A 20,631-nucleotide genomic window follows, 5' to 3' on the forward strand; every position below is an offset into this window, starting at 1 on the left:
AATAAGATGGTAAAACCAAGTACAACAAATGTATTTCTGTTTTTCTTGTGATTGTAGCCCTGAGGAAGTCATTGGGTGTTTTCCGCCCAGGACGAAACACGTGTCGGCTGTTTGGCTACACTGGATGAATCCAAGCAGAGAGGATCATCCGTTAGAACTTGTGATTTGACTGATCTGCATAAAGAAAATAAAGAACATTTTGTGTAAAGCCATTATCTGGAGGACTTCTTTTGGACAAAAACTTTGAAAACAAATTTCTTGGGATGTATGTCAGTACAACGCGATCTTTTAGATCGCGGTACTTGACATCGCAGGTTTTACAACGCAAGTCGTTACAACGACTTGCGTTGGAGGGCGCGGATTTCGGAATTTTTTAATTTTATATTCCAACACCAGTCCCCGTAACAGTAGGGAAGGTGTTGGACTATAAAATTAAAACATTCCTTATCCCACAGCGCCATCCAGCGCAAGTCGTAGTAACGACTTGCGTTGTAACAGCTGCGGGGAAAAGGTCGTGCGGTGTAAACACCGCGTTGTAAACGACGTACCCCAATTTCTTGCTATTACTGTAATTTGCTGCTCAGGACCAATCATTGTTTATAATTTACTGTCTTTTCTGTGGCACAGGAGATTGCTTTTGGGCACGTTGGTGGCCGTTGCCTTTGAGTTCCCTAGAGCAATTGTTATAAATAAAATATCCTTTCCTACTTACTAATTGGTTCTGCGCAAGACACCACCCAGCCACACCTCTTTTGCTTACACTCTGCCTTCAGGATTGTTAAGGCCTGCCAAAGGAGTGACTTATAGTTTACTATGTGTCTATAGGTAAGTAGGTATAGGAATACTACACTTAAGCAAGGGGTGATTACACAACCTTGCCCCAGCTGAGTGATCATCCCGTTGTGTCTATTTGAGTGGCCAGCCAGGGGTGGCATAATACATGCTGCAGCCCCTGGTAGGCCTTGGTTACACCTATGTCCTGAGTACCTAGGGTACACTTTTACAGGGACTGACAAGGTGACCCAATTTCCAATTGTATGTACCTAGAGTACATGGCTTGAATTTAGAGAGAGTGCATCTGGGCTGTGGGTCTGATTAGCAGGCCCACAGCCACAACTAATTCGAAAACCAGTAAAGCAAAAGCAAAAAGTACGGGTGACCATAGAAAGCAGACCCTACTCTCCTACACACACACACCCCCAAACTTAGGGACATTAAACTAACCTGGACCAGTTGAGTCTTCATGTTCTAAGTGGAAATATCTGGAGAGTCCATCTGCATTTGCATGGTCAGTCCCAGGTCTATGTTCCACTGTAAAGTCCATCCCTTGTAGGGAAATGGACCACCTAGGAAGTTTAGGGTTTTCACCCTTCAACTGATTTAACCACAGGAGAGGCTTGTGGTCTGTCTGAATCTTGAATTGAGTGCCAAACAAGTATGGCCTCAGCTTCTTCAGGACCCAAACCACAGCAAAGGCTTCCCTCTCTATAGCTGACCAACGTTTCTTTCTAGGGGTAAGCCTTCTACTTATAAAAGCAATGGGCTGGTCTTGACCATCTATATTCAGTTGTGAAAGTAAAGCTCCCACACCCAACTCAGAAGCATCTGTTTGGACTATGAACTCTTTGGAGTAATCTGGACTTTTCAGAATAGGTGCACTACACATGGCCTGCTTCAGGTCATCAAATGCCTTTTGACAGCTAACTGTCCACTGAACTTTCGTTGGCATCATTTTGGAAGTGAGGTCATTCAGTGGTGTCACACTGGACCCATAGTTTTTCACAAACTTCCTGTAGTACCCAGACAGGCCCAAGAAAGCTCTGACCTGTGTCTGGGTGGTTGGAGGAGTCCAGTCTCTGATGGTCTGGATCTTACTCTCCAGTGGTTGAACCTGACCCCCACCTACTAGGTGACCCAGGTACACAACCTTGCTCTGCCCTATCTGGCACTTTGTAGCCTTGACAGTGAGGCCTGCCTTTTGCAGAGCCTCTAAAACATTCCTCAGGTGGACCAGGTGATCCTCCCAGGAGGAGCTAAAGACAGCAGTATCATCTAGATAAGCTGCACAATAGTCATCCAATCCTGTGAGAACTTGATTCCCCAACCTTGGAAAGTGGCAGGTGCATTCTTCAAACCAAAGGGCATTACCACAAATTGATAATGTCCTCCTGGGGTTGAAAATGCTGCCTTGGCTTTTGCATCCTCAGCTAATCTGATTTGCCAGTAGCCTGCTGTCAGGTCAAATGTGCTCAAGAACTTGGCAGAAGCAAATCTATCAATGAGCTCCTCTACCCTGGGGATGGGGTGGGCATCCGTCCTAGTGACAGCATTGAGACCTCTGTAGTCCACACAAAACCTCATCTCTCTCTTACCATCTTGGGTGTGAGGTTTCGGCACCAGGACTACTGGACTGGCCCAAGGGCTATCTGAGGGCTCAATAACTCCCAGCTCCAACGTCTTTTGGACCTCTGTCCTCATGCAGTCCCTGACATGGTCAGGTTGCCTGTAGATTTTACTCATGACAGGCAGACTGTCACCAGTGTCCACCTCATGGGTGCACCAGCTTGTCTGACTTGGGGTCAGAGAAAACAAATGTCTGTAAGACTGCAGAACTTGTCTACAATCCTGTTGCTGATGGTCAGAGAGGCTGTCTGAAAAGACCACACCATCCACTGAGCCATCATCAGGGTTTTGATAAGCAGGTCTGGGAGAGGGTCACTCTCTTCCTCCTGCCCCTCATCTGTAGCCATGAGCAAGCCCATGTCTGCCCTGTCGACAAATGCTTTAAGTCTGTTTACATGAAGCACCCTGCGGGGCCTCCTGGGAGTCCCAAGGTCCACCAAGTAGGTGACTTCTCCCTTTTGTTCAACTATTGTATGGGGTCCAGACCATTTGTCCTGGAGTGCTGCTGGGGCCACTGGCTCCAACACCCTTACTGTCTGCCCTGGCTGGTACACAGTCAGCACAGCCTTTTGGTCATGCCAAGCTTTCTGTAATTCTTGGCTGGCCTCAAGGTTTTTGGAAGCCTTCTCCATATACTCAGCCATCCTGGAGCGGAGACCAAGTAGATAGTCCACTATGTCATGCTTAGGCTTTTTGAGAGGTAACTCCCATCCTTCCTTCACAAGACATAGGGGTCCTCTTACAGGATGCCCAAACAAAAGCTAAAAAGGGCTTTAGCCAACCCCCTTTTGTGGGATCTCTCTGTAAGCAAACAGAAGGCAGGGTAAAAGGATGTCCCATCTTCGCCTCAGCTTTTCAGGTAACCCTTGTATCATCCCTTTGAGGGTCTTGTTGAATCTCTCCACAAGCCCATTACACTGTGGGTGATAGGGGGTGGTGAACTTATAGTTGACACCACATTCCTTCCACATTGCAGTTAGATATCCTGACATGAAGTTTGCACCTCTGTCAGAGACAACCTCCTTTGGAAACCCCACTTTGGAGAAGAATCCAAGTAGGGCCCTAGCCACAACAGGCGCTGTTATGGTCCTCAGGGGAATAGCTTCTGGATACCTGGTTGCATGATCCACTACCACCAGTAAAAATCTGTGCCCAGATGCTGTTTGGGGGTTCCTTGGTCCTACAATGTCTATCCCCACTCTTTCAAAGGGTACCCCCACCACAAGTAGTGATATGAGGGGGGCCATTGTTGTGCCACCTGACTTGCCACTGGCTTGGCAGGTAACACAGGAGTGACAAAACTCCTTTGTGTCTTCTGACATATGGGGCCAGTGAAAGTGTGGGACAAGCCTGTCCTGAGTCTTGTTCTGGCCCTGGTGTCCTGCTAAGGGAATATCATGGGCCAAGGTAAGAAGGAAGCCCCTAAATTGCATAGGTAAGACCAACCTCCTGGAAGCACCAGGCTTGGGGTCTCTAGCCTCTGAATAAATGAGCCCATCATCCCAATACACTTTATGGGTACCTTGAGCATTCCCAGCAGCCTCAGCAGCAGCCTGCTGTCTGAGGGGTTCAAGAGAGGAACAATCTAATTGTGCCTGCCTCAGATCTGCCCTTGAGGGTCCCCCTGTCCCAAGAAACTCAACCTGATCAGACTCATGTTCTTCTGGGACAGTTCCCTCTAGGATCTCAGAATCATCCTCCTGGGACGGCTGATCCTCAACCTGAGGCAGGGGGGAAGGCACTGCCTTAACCATCTTGCTCTTTCTCTTGGGTAGTGTCTGGTCTATTGTTACAAGATCCAGCACTTGTTCAGGTAAGCACTTTATGGCCTGTAACCTGGTCACAGCAAGGACATGTGCTGAAATTCCCAGCATCTCTGCATGGGTCCTATACTCCACCTCATACCAAACTGAGGTGTCAAGATCATTTCCCAACAGACACTCTACTGGAAGGTCTGAACTCACAACAACTTTCTTGAGGCCAGTTACCCCTCCCCAGGAGAAGTTAACAACTGCCACACTATGGGAAGTAGTGGCATTGCTAGCATTGGTCACTAGGTACTTCATACCTAGAATGATCTGTTCAGGGTCCACAAAGTTAGGTGTCACCATGGTGACACTGGCACATGTGTCCCTGTAGCCCTGAGCCATCTTGTCATTAATAAAAGGTGTCTGCCTGTACTTGCTCAGATTACTGGACTTACAGTAGCAGGACATTGCTATGTCCCCATCACAGACAAGAACTGCCTGAGTTGGTACTCTGACTAGGCCAGAGTCGATCTCAGTTCCCAGGGTCAATCCTAATACACCCTTTTGCTGGGAACCACCACTGGACTAGGGGGAACAGTTGCCTTAGGGGCAATGGTGGTTGGTGCTGTGCCCTTCTTGGTGCACTCACTAAACCAGTGAGAGACTGACTTACAGTATCCACACCAGGGCTTCTTTTGGCCTTCTTGTTTCTGTTTGTTCTTTTTGGAGCCACCCTCCCCCTGTGCCTTTTGGGGGCCTGGTGAAGACTTCTGGTCTTTTTGTTTCTACTCATTACCCTTCTGGTCTGCCTTTTTCTGATCACCCCCTTGGGTTCTGGTTTTTCTGCTTAATCCTGGTTCTGACCCATTTGTCTGCCTTCTTTCCCAATTCTTGGGGAGAGGTCAGATCAGAGTCAATCCGGTATTGATGCAATAACTGGTTATGACAATTGTTAAGTATTTGCTCTCTCATGATCAAATTATGCAATCCTGTATAGTCCTTAACTTCACTTCCCAATAACCAGCATTCCAGAGCCTTAGTGACACAATCAACAAAATCAGTCCAGTCCGGAGTCTGTGTCTTCTGGGTATCTCTGAACAACAACCTATATTGTTCAGCGGTTAGGCCAAACCCATCAATCAGAGCACTCTTCAGGACAGAGTAGTTGTTAGCATCCCCATCGCTAACTGTGAGGAGCTTATCTCTACCTTTTTCAGCAAAGGAGAACCATAGGATTGCTGGCCACTGACTTTGGGGTACCTGCTGCACTTTGTAGGCCCTCTTCAAAGCAGTAATCCATTTGTGTATGTCATCCCCCTCTTTGTAGCAGGGCACAATCTTGCTTAGGTTTCTATGATCATAGGACCTATCTTTATCCTTAGGGATAGTGTTGCCACCAGTGGGTTCTAACCCACTCTCTCTATGCTCTCTAGCACGGGCAACCTCAAGTTCCTGTCTTTCAATCCTAAGAGCAGCTTCTCTCATTTTGGCCGAATGTTCCCTTCTCTGAGGGGAAGTCATCCCTCTCTGAGCATGGCCATGAGAGCCATTTGAAGCATGAGATTGGAAAGAGTCCCTGGAGTGGCATCTCCCTCTTCTCTGCCTCTGGTTAAGCCCACTTGGGGGTCTGTATGGGGGCTGCCCATACTGGCTCTCATGTATGCTTAAGTTAGCCTGACTGAGTCTTCTGACTAAGGTCTGACTGTTTGTCTCAAGATCAGAGTCATCTCCTTCTCCCCCATCTCCCTCTTCCTCATCTGGTACTGGAGCATCAGTGTTATCATCTGAGGAGGGGAAGACTTCATCTGCACTTACTGTATCATCTGTCTTAGGGGACTGTTGAGCATCATTCTCTTCTAATAACTCAATCAGGAACTTGAGGGTAGGGTTTGAACCCTGTTTTAGCCTTCTGGAGGTACACAATTGTCTGAACTCTGGAAAGGCTAATGCTCTATATCTCGAAGCAGTCCTCAAGGGATCTGCCTCTGCAGTCAGTCAACCACTGGGGTTCATTGTCTGAGACATGGCTTCTAGTGAGGTGGGGTGTTGCACCTACCTACACTACATGTTTTTTAAAGAACCTCTCTAGGAGTTGTAGTCAGGGTTTGCTAGGGCCAGGCTCTACAACAACTAAGTTCAGTAGAACTTAAGTATACTAAGACTTGTTTTTATATGTACCTATAGGTACCTATGTGATCTTTCAAATGATATCTCAAGATTACAAGTGGTAAAACAACAGCAAGCTCTAATCCCAACCGCTGCACATCAATGTGAGAAGTTGGCCTGGTATATGATGTTCACTATTCTAGTGAACACCTTGCACCAGTCCAAACAACCCTTATGGTGATGGTTGTAAAGTCAACCTTATAGACCAGCTATCCTAGAGGTAGCGTGGACAGAACAGTCTTAGGCTAAAAGACTCTTGAGGGCGTGTAAAGCCAGCTGTTTTACCATATGTAACCCCTTGAATATCAAATGAAAGGACACCACACAGGATATATATAAAATATATATGTATTTATTCACTAAAACACTCCTCTGAACTCTTTATGAGATCAGAGGCAAAAGCACATAACAAGTTATACTCAGAAATACTTTAAATAGCACAATTTACAGTTAGGCCCGAGGGGCGCGTAAAACCATATACTAAGTAAGTGGTATAAGAACTACGACTTGGGAAAGGAGAAGGCCTAGGGCCTAGGGAATCGCTGGGGCTACACTATCTGAACCTTAGGTTAGGAGTAGGAGGCCCACAGGCGGCGCATGCAGAGTCATGTGGTGAAGTGTGGCTCAATGGTTAGAGCAGGCAGACCTCGATGCAGAGCTCTGGCCAGGGACCAGGGTTTGATTCCCGCCTCGGCGTGTCTCGGGCTCATTAATTCCCCTGACCGGATATTTTCGCCTCAGTGCCTATTCTGATCATGGGTCCCACGCTGCAACTCTGGGCAATAGCTTGCTTAGTCTCCACAACGGCCCCCACAACGCGAGGGATGCCTGGTCTGCACCATGGGGGTGCCCAGGAGTGACACTTCACAGGGAAAGCCTGGAAGGGTTCCCTTGCGGTATTCGTACAAGCGCCCTGAAACCCACTGCGGGTAGCTGTGCGCTATACAAGTACAAAAACATTTACATTTACAGTCAGTACTCTCAGGCGAGAGTCAATAGGAACGTAAAAGGGTAAGTAATGGACTTTTAGGACACTTCCGGTCTAACTAGGATTACACAACTAACAAAACTGGACACTAGGATAGTCAATCCCTACAGGAGCACCAAAGTACTCGCGTTACCTCACCCACGGGCTGCGGGTGCATAGGTGTCAAAGTGTGTCGGATTTTCTCGTCGTTTTTTTATAGAGCCTTGGAAGAAGATGCTGCAGGTGACCAGGAGGAAGATGTCCGGGTGGATCCAAGGGTGGATCGGAGCTGAAGAAGACCTGCAAGCAGAGGGGACAGAGTCTAGGTCACTAGTCAGTGACCAGGTGGAACCAGGGAGGAACCAGACGTCGTTGAGGAGCAAGCAGGTGCTGGGTTGAAGCTTGTAGTTGCAGCCATGCTGACCAGGAGGCGTCTAGGACAACCAGGTGCTGGAGAGGAGCTGTCCCACAAAGGTTCTCGCATATGGAGGGGTCGGCTTCAAGATCGGAGCCAACAAGCCTAAGCAAAGGCAACCCACGCAGGATACACAAAAGGATTCTGGTGCAGACCAGGAGGGCCTGAGGTACTTCACCTTTGCAGGGAAGCAAGAGCCAGTCTGGAGCAACCAGACCAGCGATGGATTTTCAAAAAGGATCGTCGCCAGGGGCTACTAGCCAACGGGCCAGCAACCGGACAACGCGTCGAGCAGAACACAAGCAGAAGGGCCCCACGCAGATTTCGTGTAGTGTGGAGGGCAGGTCTTCGGTGTCGGGGTGTCTCAGTCCCCAGTGCACAGCTTCGAGGAGGACTCAGGAGCTGCACTGTTAGCAAGTTGCAACCTGTTTCCATGGGTCCCGACGCCTTCCACGGGGCTCAGATGTGCTAGAGTCGTGCAGTGGAGTCGGAGGGATCCAGGAGGCGAGGTCTTGTCAGGCTCTGTGCTCGGGTTCCGGTGGGAACGGGGACAAAGCAAGCCGTTGAGTTGCTGGATGGTGCCTGGTTGCCCAGGGTGGTCACTCCTTGGCCACAAGGGAAATTCTTCAGTCTTCAGCTTGGTTAAATGTCGAAGGGTCCAGAGTTTCGTCTTCAGTCGATTCCAGGATTAATCTAAAGTCTCCTGGGTCAGCTCCTACCTTTATACAACTATAGGGGGCTGGTTTGGTCACTAGGTCCCTCCTATGGGTGGGACCATGAAGGGGGGTTGTTACACCCCCTTTCCTTTGTGCAGTTTCGCGCCAGAGCTGGGGCTGGAGTGCCCCAGCAACAGATTTGGGGTATGCATGGAGCACCTAGAGTGCTCCAGGCAATGTCTGATTCTATTCAGCCCTCCCTGTCCCAATACACATCCTCCTGCTGGGGTGGTCCTCGCACCTCCCCAAGCAAGAAACCTATTGTCCAAACCTCTGTGACTGGAAGGACTCCCAGCAGCAGGAGGTCAGACTTGTGTCTGTGGCAGTAACATCCATTTTGTGATGCTGGGGATCTGGTTAACTTTAACCGGGATAGTCAGAACTAACATGTCTTAGCGCTCTAGAAGGGTGGAATTCTACCCCCGTCGCGAGAATTGGCAAGGGGGTAGTATTCCAAAGCGTATGACACCTTACACGACATGTTTGAATAAAGCCAAACCAAAGTTAGCATTTAACCGCGAGGTTCATAATGTACTTAAGAGTATATGGTATGGCAATATCATAGAACAGCTATAGGGACATGGTTCTGAAAGCTGCAGACAGGCTCAGCTCATGCTACAGCACCATCTCACACATAACCAAGCACTCTGCCTTCAGGATTGTTAAGGCCTGCCATAGGAGTGACTTATAGGTTATTATGTGTCTACAGGTAAGTAGGTATAGGAATACTACACCTAAGCAAGGGGTGATTACACGACCTTGCCCCAGCTGAATGATCAGCCAGTTGTGTCTGTTTGAGTGGCTAGCCAGGGGTGGGATAATACATGCTGCAGCCCCTGGTAGGCCTTGGTTACACCTATGTCCTGAGTACCTAGGGTACACTTTTACAGGGACTGACAAGGTGACCCAATTTCCAATTGTATGTACCTAGAGTACATGGCTTGAATTTAGAGAGAGTGCATCTGGGCTGTGGGTCTGATTAGCAGGCCCACAGCCACAACTAAGTCGAAAACCAGTAAAGCAAAAGCAAAAAGTGGGGGTGACCATAGGAAGCAGACCCTACTCTCCTACACCTGCAATGAAAAAAGCTAACAGAAAAGACAGGTCCGAGCTAATACAAGTTCAATCTAAAACTGTGATGATCACCTGCACTCCAACTGACCCCACTAACAATCAGGATAAACCATCAGCGAATTCCTGTAGATTTATTTCTACATACAGCAGGCAATCACAAACTATCAAGAAAATCATCAATACCCAATGGCCAATAGTTTTAACTGATGTTGTTCTACAAGGAGTTTTACCAAGTAAACCTAATTTTACATACCGCAAGGCACACTCCATGCGAAGTGATTTGGTGAAAACCAGCCCTGAGCTCTATAATAAAAGTAATTGGCTGTCCTCCAAGAAAGGTTTTTTTAAATGCAGTACGTGCAGGGAATGCAAGTTTGGAGTTAATACCAACTCATACTCTAATGCCTTCTCGGAGGTTCCAATCAAAATAGGTGGACACTATACTTGCAGAACCGACCATGCCGTTTATGTTTTAAAATGCATTTGCGGACTTCAATATGTGGGAAGCACAAAGCTTCAAGTACATGCACGCATTTTACAGCATTTAAGGGCCACGGTCAATTCAGATCCATCATACCCTGTTGCTAGACATGTCAAAGCAGAACATAATAACAATCTTAATGTTCCGCAATATTACGTGATTGACAGTGTCCCACAGAACAAGAGGGGAGGCAACAGGGAGAGGACCCTCAGGCAACTTGAAATTAAATATATCATAGAGCTTAAAATACTAAGAACGCGAGGGGCCTCAATATTTGTGAGGATTTTCACTATTATCTCTGGGTCCTTTAAACATATTCGCTTTACATGTCAGCAGTTGTATATACATGAATTTGTGGTTCTTATGGTTTCCTAGGTTTTAATCCATCCAATTTATGTTTTAGTCATTTTATACAAATGGTTTTTAGGTTAGTCTAGTGGTCAATTTATATGTGTTTTACCATGAGTTTATGAATTTCTTTTTTATGAATGATTATTTATTGGCGCACCTGCATGGATCTATTGACGGTTTCTGTCATGACTAATATTAACATATCTATTGGAGTACAAGTTTGGTCTTATTCTTTTTTTTTTTATTCTTTTTTTTATTATTGAGAGTTCCTGGTACAAAAAATATACAATTCACTATCATAGGAGAATGGTAAAATACATGATATATAAAACCTGGATCAAGAGATACACAAGTACATAGCATAAAACCATTTCTTAAACCTGATCAATATATACACAATCGATGCAATTTTAGCACAGCAGCAGATATATAGCCAAACCAATTCCAAGATGAAATCTAGGGCAGTACCTCAAGTTACATTTTATAATCTACAATCCCTCCAATTTTTTAGTGGTGCCCAGATACTCATTCCCATTTCCCGAATTTTGTTACCTTTATTATTATATAAACAAGATTCTATATTCTGTATTCCCAACAATCTGGCGAGCCACATTTGAAAGGAAGGTGTCTTATAATGCTGTGCCCGCAAATTAGAGGAGCAAAATATTTTTTTATTTAAAAGTACGGCTTTATAAAGGTCGACATCTGGATCCCCTAATTTCGCTGCCCAGGAAGTCTCAGTTTTCTCCAGATCATCCTGGGTACCTAACAGCAGACCGTTATACACCATTTTAATCCTTTTACCCCCTCTTAGTAGGTATTCCATCGTCGTATTGCCAGTTCTCAGAGAGATATAGGGTCTAATGGCTAACAGTGTTTTAGAAATCTGGCGATATTTAAACCATTGATTAGACGGAATACCGTATTTCTGCTGGATAGCTTCGAAACCCAGGATGTACCCCCCTTCCATAACATCACCCAAAGTCTTAACTCCCAGCTCCTCCCAAATCCGACAGTTCCTATCCATACCAACCTGAGGGAAAAGATTAGAATTCCATAAAGGGAGATAAGGGTTTATTATTGGAATAGCCAAAATCTTTTGCGCCAGTTTCCAGACCCCCCAAGCGCCTTGCAGAACCTTATAACGCATCTTCCTATAGTACCGGCGTTCAACTTCCCTCAACAGTAGTCCCGTAGCCTTACTCCTCAATAGCAGCTCATATATGGAGGGTGGGCACTGATACCCCCAGGTAGGTTAGCCAGGTTAGTAGCGGGTTGAAAGAGTATGGCCATTTGAGTCAGTAGGCACGACCTATGATAGAACCTAAGTACCGGCATTGCCAACCCTCCCCTTTTCCAGGGAAGTGACATATATTTCGTGGAGCGCCTGACTTTGCCATACTGCCAGATAAACCTGATGAATATTGATTCTAAATTTTTGATCAGCCCCTCGTCTAAGAGAAATGGTATTGCGCGAAATAGATACAGCACCTTGGGGAACATTGTTATTTTTAAAACATTCACCCTGCCTATCAGGGACAAATGCAGCACATCGATTCTTTTCAGTTCTGCCTCTATTGTTTTCATAAGTGGAATATAATTATCTGCGAAGATCCTATCTACTGAAGCATTTGCTCTCACCCCAAGATATACTGCTGAGTCTACATATCTTATATCTGCCTTAATAATATTTTTAGTGCAAATTATCTAGGTTTTACCCTCATTCAATAAATACCCTGACCGGCTGCCGTACTCTTTTGCTATTTAAGCCACAATTGGTAGCACACGGTGGGGATCAGGAGCTATTACTGCCAAATCATCCGCATATGCCAACAGTTTGTTTTCGAAGCCATTGAGCACAACTGGTCTAATCTGCGTACAGCAGAGAATCCTCTGGATCAACATATCAATATACAATGAGAACAGAATCGGCGAACAGGGGCACCCTTGACGAGACCCCCTCCTAATTAAGATGTTATCAGAGCTTTCGCCCATTACTTGGACTCGAGCAACGGGATCCTGACACATTGCCATAAGTGCTCTCATAACTGTGGGGCCAAATCCTCTGCCTGACAGTATACCCCATAGATTTTCCCATATCATGCGGTCAAAGGCTTTTTCCGCATCGAGGAGGATCATGGCCATCCTCCCCCCGAGGAAGCCTGGGCGTCAAACAGCACGATAGCAAGCCTAATGTGGTCGGTCGTGCTGCGCCCCGGGACAAACCCATGCTGCCACGGAGAGTCCAGACCGCCAATGACCCCCCCCAATCTCTTAGCCCAGATCTTCGAATACAACTTTGTATCTGCATTGATAAGTGATATCGAGTGGTATGACCCTGGGTTCTCCTTTGGTTTCCCCTTCTTATGAAACACAATGATACTGGTTTCTTTCCAGGAATCTGGTATTGTACCCGAACACAATATCCCGTTAAAGAGATCCAACAGTAGTGGGGTGATCTCTTTTCCAATACATTGGTACACCTCCAGAGTAATTCCGTCCGGGCCTGCGGCTTTACCTGCGGCTAGTTCCTGTAATGCAATGCTGATCTCACTCATTGCCAGGTCCTTATCTAACTCTTCTTTGCCTAACTCATCCAACAGGGGGCCTCCATCCCCGAATTTGCCACTTAATATACTAGTATCGCCCTCCTCAATATATAAGGTTTGGTAGAAATTTCAGAACACCTGCAGTATATCTTTAGGTTCAGTATAATCAATACCACCCTCCTGTATACTGCGAATTGCATTCTTAACCTTGTCTTGTCTTATCTGTAGAGCCAATGCTCTGCCTGCCTGCTCCCCTGTTTCATAGAGCTTAGCCCTAGAAGCTTAATAGTCGCTAATTGCCTTCTGGGTTACCAATTTCTGGAGCTCTGCTTTCATAGTCATCATCTTTTGCTGGCTCTCCACAGCTTCCTTTCCTTGTCCAATATCCCTAGCATGTTGTTCTTCTGCTTTGGCTAGCTGCCCTGTCAGCCTCTTGCCCTCAGCTCTATCCTCTTTCTTCATCGTTGCGGGAAAACTAATTGTCTCCCCTCTCAGGGTAGCTTTGAATGCATCCCATACTCCATTACTGGATGCACTATAACGGTTTGCATTAAAATACTCCCCAGTCCATTTTTTGAGATGTTCCACATATCTGTTTTTGGCTAACAACCTTCTTTCAAATGCCCATCTAGATTTTCTCCTAACTGATGTACCCAACTCGTAGCACATCACCAATGGATTATGATCCGATATTACTTTCGGGAGTTTTCTAATGCTAACTTTTTTTAGTTCTGAAGAGGATATTAAAAAATTATCTAATTTGGTATATTTCCGGAAGGGGTTTGAAAAATACGTAAAACCTGGGTTATTGGGAACCTTGTACCCCCAGACATCAGCCAATCCATAGGAGCTTATAAGAGATCTAAGTGCCCAAAATACTCTTGGCTTTCGTCCTACATATGGAGATTTTCTGTACAGATCGGTAGATACATTTAGGTCACCGCACACTATAATTTGGGTGGGCAGCTGGGCAGGTCTCCTTCCAAGACATCAAACAGCTCGGGGTCATCCTGGTTAGACCCATAGATCACACACAATGTATATCCCATCGATAACTCTGCTATCACCCATCTCCGTAAGTGATCGGCTTTAAACCGCTTGACTCCCCCCAAAGATGATTTTGCTAAGATTGCAAGCACCCCTGACTGAAGAGGTTTGCGTAGAGCAAGCCAACATCTCATAGCCTCTTATATACATCAAATGCTTCTTTGCCCAGGGAAGATGGTTCTCCTGGAGACAGAGTACATCAATAGCATTTAAATTAGCAAAATGGGCCAACCTTTGCCTCTTTCTCCAGTCATTTAACCCAATATTAATTGTACAGATTTTAATGTTAACCATGCTGTTGTTTTAAATTACCACCTTCAATCCTTTGAAACAATTGAATCCAATACTCGGTTGTACCTTGACCGGGCCTTACCAAAAAACGTTCCAACACTGTACAGTACCAGAAAATCTCCTTTTCTTTTTTTCCCTTCACCTCTTTTCTACCCCCCTCCTCTAGCTCACCCCCCATCCGAGACCCCCTCATGCCCCAACCCTACACCCAGTACCCTTGTGAAGCGCTCAGACCTAGGTCTGTGCATTTGATGAATACAGCATAAATGGGCTGAACACTCTCATAAGCCTAACAAAAAATATACAAACTATAAAGAATTCGGAACGCAGCAAACCCCACACCTTATTAACTAATACCTAAAACAAAACAATAAACCCTTACGATAAATCCCAGCATCTGATTTTTCCCAGTCATTATACAGTCCTTATGCAGATTTAAAATTGGTTACATTTGAAAGGGGGTACCTACAGGAAATAGTTGGAGCTTAGCAATAACCCTTACAAACCCAGCATGATTACTCTTTATGGCTTCCCTCAGTGTCCAGATATTCTTTGGCTTTAATTTCGGAGGCGAAATACTTTGTCTGGCCATTGTACATCGCTTTGAGCTGTGCTGGATTAATCAGATATGCCTGGGCATTTTTCTCCTGAAATGGTTTAATTAAAAGTCTCAACCTCCATTGCCGCTCCACTGTTGCGTGACAGTAGTCCGGTCGGACGAACAAAAAGACCTCCCTTCTTGCTCTCCTTGCTTCTGGTCTCGCTTTCTCTGCAATCGCCTGACGTAGCAGGAAGTTCCCCAAGAATATCAAAACTGCCCATGGTTTATCACCTGCTTTTGTAACCCTGATTTTAAATGGAGTGCAGTGGGCCCTTTGAATTTCAGCGGACCAATTCAATTCTGACAGTTCGAGGAAAACAGACTTAAATAGATCAATAATATAGCTCCTGATATCTGACCCCTCTGGAATTCCCAGCACCCTGAGATTATTTGTTCTCTGCCTGTTTTAAAAGTCTTCCAGTTTCCACTGGAGGTCCTTAATTTGTGCACTTTGGGATTCTACCTGGGCAGATGCAGCGGTTGCTTCCGATTCAGTTGCAATAATCCTTTCCTCGAGGTTCGAAAATCTATCCCCCACCATGGCACAGGCTTTGGATAGCTTTCTTACGACCCCCTGCATCTTCTTCATTGCTGCCTGGGCCTTCTTGCTATCTTGCCATGTCTCCTCTCTATGTGAGAGGATAGCTTGGTGAATTATTTCTAGCATAGCAGGGGGGGATGCCCCTGTTTCCATAGAGGGAGCATCCATGGGAGAGGTAAGTAAGGTATTGGAAGAATAGTCCCATTTTAAATAATTTCCTCTTCCGTGTGCGACTGGCTGGCTTTTTAATCACAATGTGGTCACTGGAGCATCAAGCTCGCTCCCCTCAGAGTCTGTATCAAGATTACTGTGCCCTTGTAGCGAACCCCTATCATCTTCAGACCCTTCGGCCCCCTCTGATACGGAGAAAAAACAGTCGCTAGGGGCATGTTCTGCTTCAACACCATCCTTATCTTGATCACCGAGCATTTCCCCCGCCTCCATTGGGGCCCCCTCTTCCAGTAAAATATTCTGAGGAGGTTCTGATACTGCCTGCGGTGCTGGTCTGTTTTCTCCCCCTTCGTCTTGCTCCCCCAGAGTATCTGAATTTTCTATACCTTCTGAGCCTTCAGTATTCTGTTCTAATACAGCAGCTAAAGATTCCTGCAAATCCTTTTGACTCAATGGGTTAAGCTGTTGGTTACATCATCTACCACAATTAAAGGGGGAGTCAAGAGGACCGGGGGATTAGCCACGCTCCCCTCTCTATTTTGTGCCTTACTTGCTTCCTTCTGTAGGGGGGCCGCCACCTCACCATCTGTTACCCCTGAACTAACCTGAGGGGTCTTGCTGCAGTTCAACATCTCCGCTATTGTAGGGCCGGTAGGCCGGTTCTTGCTTACTGCCCCGCCCCTGCCTTTCCTCAGCAGTGTTGGAGATGGCTTATTCTCGCTTGACGCTTTACCTGCTGCCATTGCCGCCACCGCTGCTCCTGTCTTCATGGGGCTGGATGCTGCCTCCACTTGCTTCCACGCGGCCTCCGCTGCAGCTTTGGAGGCTGCATTCGCTGATTTCGGGGCCATTCCCTTGCCTTGGTTCGCTCCCCGCAGTGCAGACAGGTGAAGCAGGTATCCGCGGACAGAACGATCCAGGTAGCGCCGCCCGGAACCAACTACAGCTGCCCACAATGAGAGGTGGCTCCTCCGTCCTCCCTACATACAAACAACCGGGTGAGTTTCTATGCTTCCGCTGTTTTAAGCAGCAATATTACACCGTCGTTATTCCGTAGTTATTCCGTCTTAAAAACTCTTCACTGGGGTCACAGCATTCTTCTACTTGCGAACAACCCGTTTGTGCTGTAGCCGACCTCTACTCGGTCGCAATCTTGCTTCTCCAAGTTTGGTCTTATTCTGCACAATATTTCAAATGTACTTTGGTCTCTGTACTTGGTACATGAATTTCCATTCTTTTGCACTTAGTATGTATTTCGGTAAATTTCCTATTTATGCAAAATATACACTATTAATAGAGATCAACTGGCGAACACATTTATATATTTTTAATTAAGGATTACCATCATGAGTAGATAGAAGACTATAGTGCAAACAAGATTAATCGCTCTTCCTACTTATGGTGAGACTGGACAGACCCGAGGGCAGGGGGGGGGTATAGCTATTGCATTTAAACAGCAGCTTGCCTTTCAATTGGAATTAGTCCATATGGCGGGAGGCGAGGCTGGTGTTTTTACCATAAAAATTAATGGGGGCACTACGGTGAAGGGTTATTTAATCTACCGCCCCCCAGGACCCCAGGCAAGGTTTAAAGGTAACTTACTAGAGTGCGTCACGGAGATAGCGTTGCGGAGAGATACGTTTCTGCTACTCGGAGACCTTAATATGCATTTAGAGGATCTGTCGGACAAAGGAGCGATGGAGATCCGTCAAGAACTTCAGGCCTTACAACTAGAGCTAAAGGGCCAGCTTCCAACACACCAGCATGGCCACTTGCTTGATCCAGTATTTGCGAACTGGGAGGAAGTCATAGCAGCTCTCCCCGTGCCCCTCCCCTGGACCAACCATTTCCTGGTACCATTTGAAATTCATCTCTCTAAACATAAGGTGACAGACCCCACTCCCCTTAATTACCTCAGGCGTAAATGGGCCAGGTTCTCCCTGCCAGAGTTCAATGAGGCTCTTAACGCAGAGGGCCCCCCTGGAGGTGATGATGCGGATTCGGCAAATAAATTGCTTAATGACCGTATCACGATTGCCCTGGACCGTACGGCCCCTCTAGGCCGGCCGAAGGAGGGCGGCCGTAAACAGAGAGCGGCACCTTGGTTCAATGAGGATCTGCGTTGTGCTAAGAGGGATTGTAAGCGAGCAGAAAGGCAATGGAGGGTAGCCTATGACAGCCAGGCGAGAGAGAGATATCTCGTCAATAGACGGGCATATCACAACCTAATCAGGAGAGTGAAAACTGCCCACTATACCGATAGGATCCTGTGTGCAGAGAATCCAGCGAAAGAATTGTTCTGTGTTTATAAATCCCTGGCCGTCCCCAAGTCCTCGGCAGGATCAGAGGATTGCTCAGTTGCTGTCTGCAATCGCATTGCTGACTATTTTGGCGACAAAGTGTCCAAAATGTATTCAGCCTTTCCTGCCCAACCCTTGGCAGGGGGAGAGTTCGAAGCATCAGTAAGAGAGGCAGATGGACAAAATCTGCTGCTTAACTTCTCCACCCCACCAGTAGAAGACCTGATCAAAATATGTAGATCAGTGAAATCAGGCTCCCCACGGGACCCAGCATCACCTAAATGGCTGGGGGACAGCTTGACGACACTAGAGCCATACATTAGGCATCTGTTGGATGTCTCCTTCAGGTCCAGCACTATGCCTAGGGAATGGAAACAAGCTGTGGTGCTTCCCCTCCGCAAGAAGCCTAATATCAGCTTCGAAAAGCTGGAGAATCTGCGTCCCATTTCCCTCCTACCCTACTTCTCTAAAGTAGCGGAGAAGGTGGCCAATTTGCAGTTAATGCAATTTGTGGAAGATACTAATCTTCTACATCCCACCCAGTTTGGGTTCCGGCCTCGACACTCGACGGAGTCAGCACTCCTCCTGGCATCCGAAACCATCAGGCAGGGTGCCGACGAGGGCCATACTATGGCCTTGATCCTTTTGGACCTTAGCGTGGCGTTCGACACTGTAGCACATTCCATCTTGCTACAGTGTCTGAACAAAGAAGGGGTAGGAGGTGCAGCGCTAAAATGGATCCAATCGTTTCTATCTGGCCGAGGTTTCCAAGTCAGGCAGGGCGACTGCTACTCCGAGCGAGTAGTCTTGGACCAGGGGGTGCCGCAGGGCTCGTCCCTGAGTCCTACTCTTTTCAATCTGTACGTTGCACCGGTTGCCACCATAGTGGAGAGTCACGGTCTGCGCATGGTGTCGTACGCCGACAACACGCAGCTGGTCATCTCCCTATCACGTGCACCCGGTCTCGCGCAGACATCTTCAGAGAATGCATGCAAGACCTAGCTGCCTGGATGTCTGCCAACTGCCTTAAGCTCAATGGAGCAAGACTGAGGTGCTGGTGGTGGGGGGAGACAAAGCGGCTTGGACGTCGGCGTGGTGGCCACCTTGCCTGGGACCAGCACCAATTCCCTGCCAGGAGGCGAGGAATTTAGGTGTCTGGTTCGATTCCAACCTAACTTTCGGACCCCAGGTTAATCGGGTGGTTGGTACCTGTTTCGGGATCCTCAAGACCCTTAGGAAGGTTCTGGTGCTCCTTCCTATCAAAGCCCGCCAAACACTAGTGCATGCACTAGTCACGTTATGTTATGTTATGTTATAATATGTTATTAGGGTCTTTTATAGCTCTCGGCTACTCAAAAGAGTGTCCCGGCGCTTTATTGACAGCCTGAAAAGACAAACACAACACACAGATTTTAAAAGAGAGACTAAAGCAACAGAGAAGAAAAAGTCTAGCGGGCAAAAAGCCAAGTTTTCAGGCTCTTCCTGAAGGTCAGCAGGTTTGAGGTACTACGCAATGACAGAGGCAGGGAGTTCCAAAGCTGTGAAGCCCGGGACATGAAAGAGCGGCCTCCAATACGGGCCTTTTTCACTCGAGGCACAGTAGCGAGAAACAGCGACTCAGATCTCAAGGATCGTGATGGACGATAGAAAACAAGCCTCCTCTGAAGGTATTTAGCCCCTGGGGCATAAAGAGCCTTGTGTGCCAGGGTTAGAGTTTTAAAGACTATCCGCTTCCGGATAGGCAGCCAATGAAGGGACTGCAGCACGCCAGAGACCCTGACTCGCCTATGCAGGCCAAAAATAGCCCTCGCTGCCGCATTCTGGACCACCTGCATCCGTTGCAGGAGATATTCCGGCAGGCCAAGATAAAGGACGTTAGAATAGTCCAGTCTTGAACCGATCAAGGCCTGTACCGTAGTCCTCCTGTGGTCCTCAGATAGCATAGGGAGGAACTTCCTAAGCATACGAAGGAGACCAAAACAGGTGCCAGTGAGGGCAAGGACCTGAGATCTTAAGGTTAGGCCGTTGTCTATTTTGATCCCCAAGTTCTTAGCCAGCTGAGACGAGCACTTCGGAGGAGACATGTCACCATACCCGCCAGTCTGGATCGGATTGACAACCGAAGAAGAGTACCTCCGATTTATCTGAGTTGCACTTGAGGCTGTTCAGTTGGAGCCATTTAAGTCCAAGATGGACTATGGCAACCTGCTCTACCTGGGGACTCTCAAGAAGAATCTGAGCCGCCTGCAGGTTCTACAAAATGCCGCAGCTCGGTTGGTTCTCAGACTGCACAGAAGATCAGCTTCTAAAGCTGCGCTCCAGGCCCTGCACTGGCTTCCGGTGAGAAGCAGGGTGGAATTTAAAGCATTATGCACCTGTCATCGGATTGTCAACGGCATGGCACCTCTTCCCCTGCAGGGTCTGCTGACACAATACGAGCCCTCTCGTTCTCTCAGATCTTCTGGCTCAGGGCGCCTGTCCATTCCTAAGGTGTCCAAAGCACGGATGGGCGGCAGATCCTTCAGGTATCTGGATGCATCTAGCTGGAACAAACTTCCTGTGGCGTTGCGCCTTGAACCTTCAGAGCTCACTTTCAGAGCCAAGCTAAAAACATTTCTATATGCCCGGTAGTGGGTTACCACCTTAGTACCTTCTCCTGCTAGCGCTCGCATTTTAGCGCGGGGACACGCCGTTGTGCGTCACCAAGCGCTTTACAAGACCCCCTATTATTATTATTATTATTACTTTCTTTTCTCTCAACTCAACACTTCAACTCATTTACGTTGATCCCGGCTGGGTTCTTGGGAATT

At 47.2% G+C, this 20,631-nt stretch overlaps 1 protein-coding gene across 1 annotated transcript in view; it reads right to left on the reverse strand.

The window, feature by feature from the left end:
* Nucleotides 1-20,631, reverse strand: part of LOC147707025 (adhesion G protein-coupled receptor F5-like) — a 579,327-nt gene that overhangs the window by 420,594 nt on the left and 138,102 nt on the right. The window lies entirely within an intron of this gene.

Source organism: Lissotriton vulgaris, chromosome 6 (assembly GCF_964263255.1).
Source record: "Lissotriton vulgaris chromosome 6, aLisVul1.2, whole genome shotgun sequence".
NCBI lineage: Eukaryota > Metazoa > Chordata > Amphibia > Caudata > Salamandridae > Lissotriton > Lissotriton vulgaris.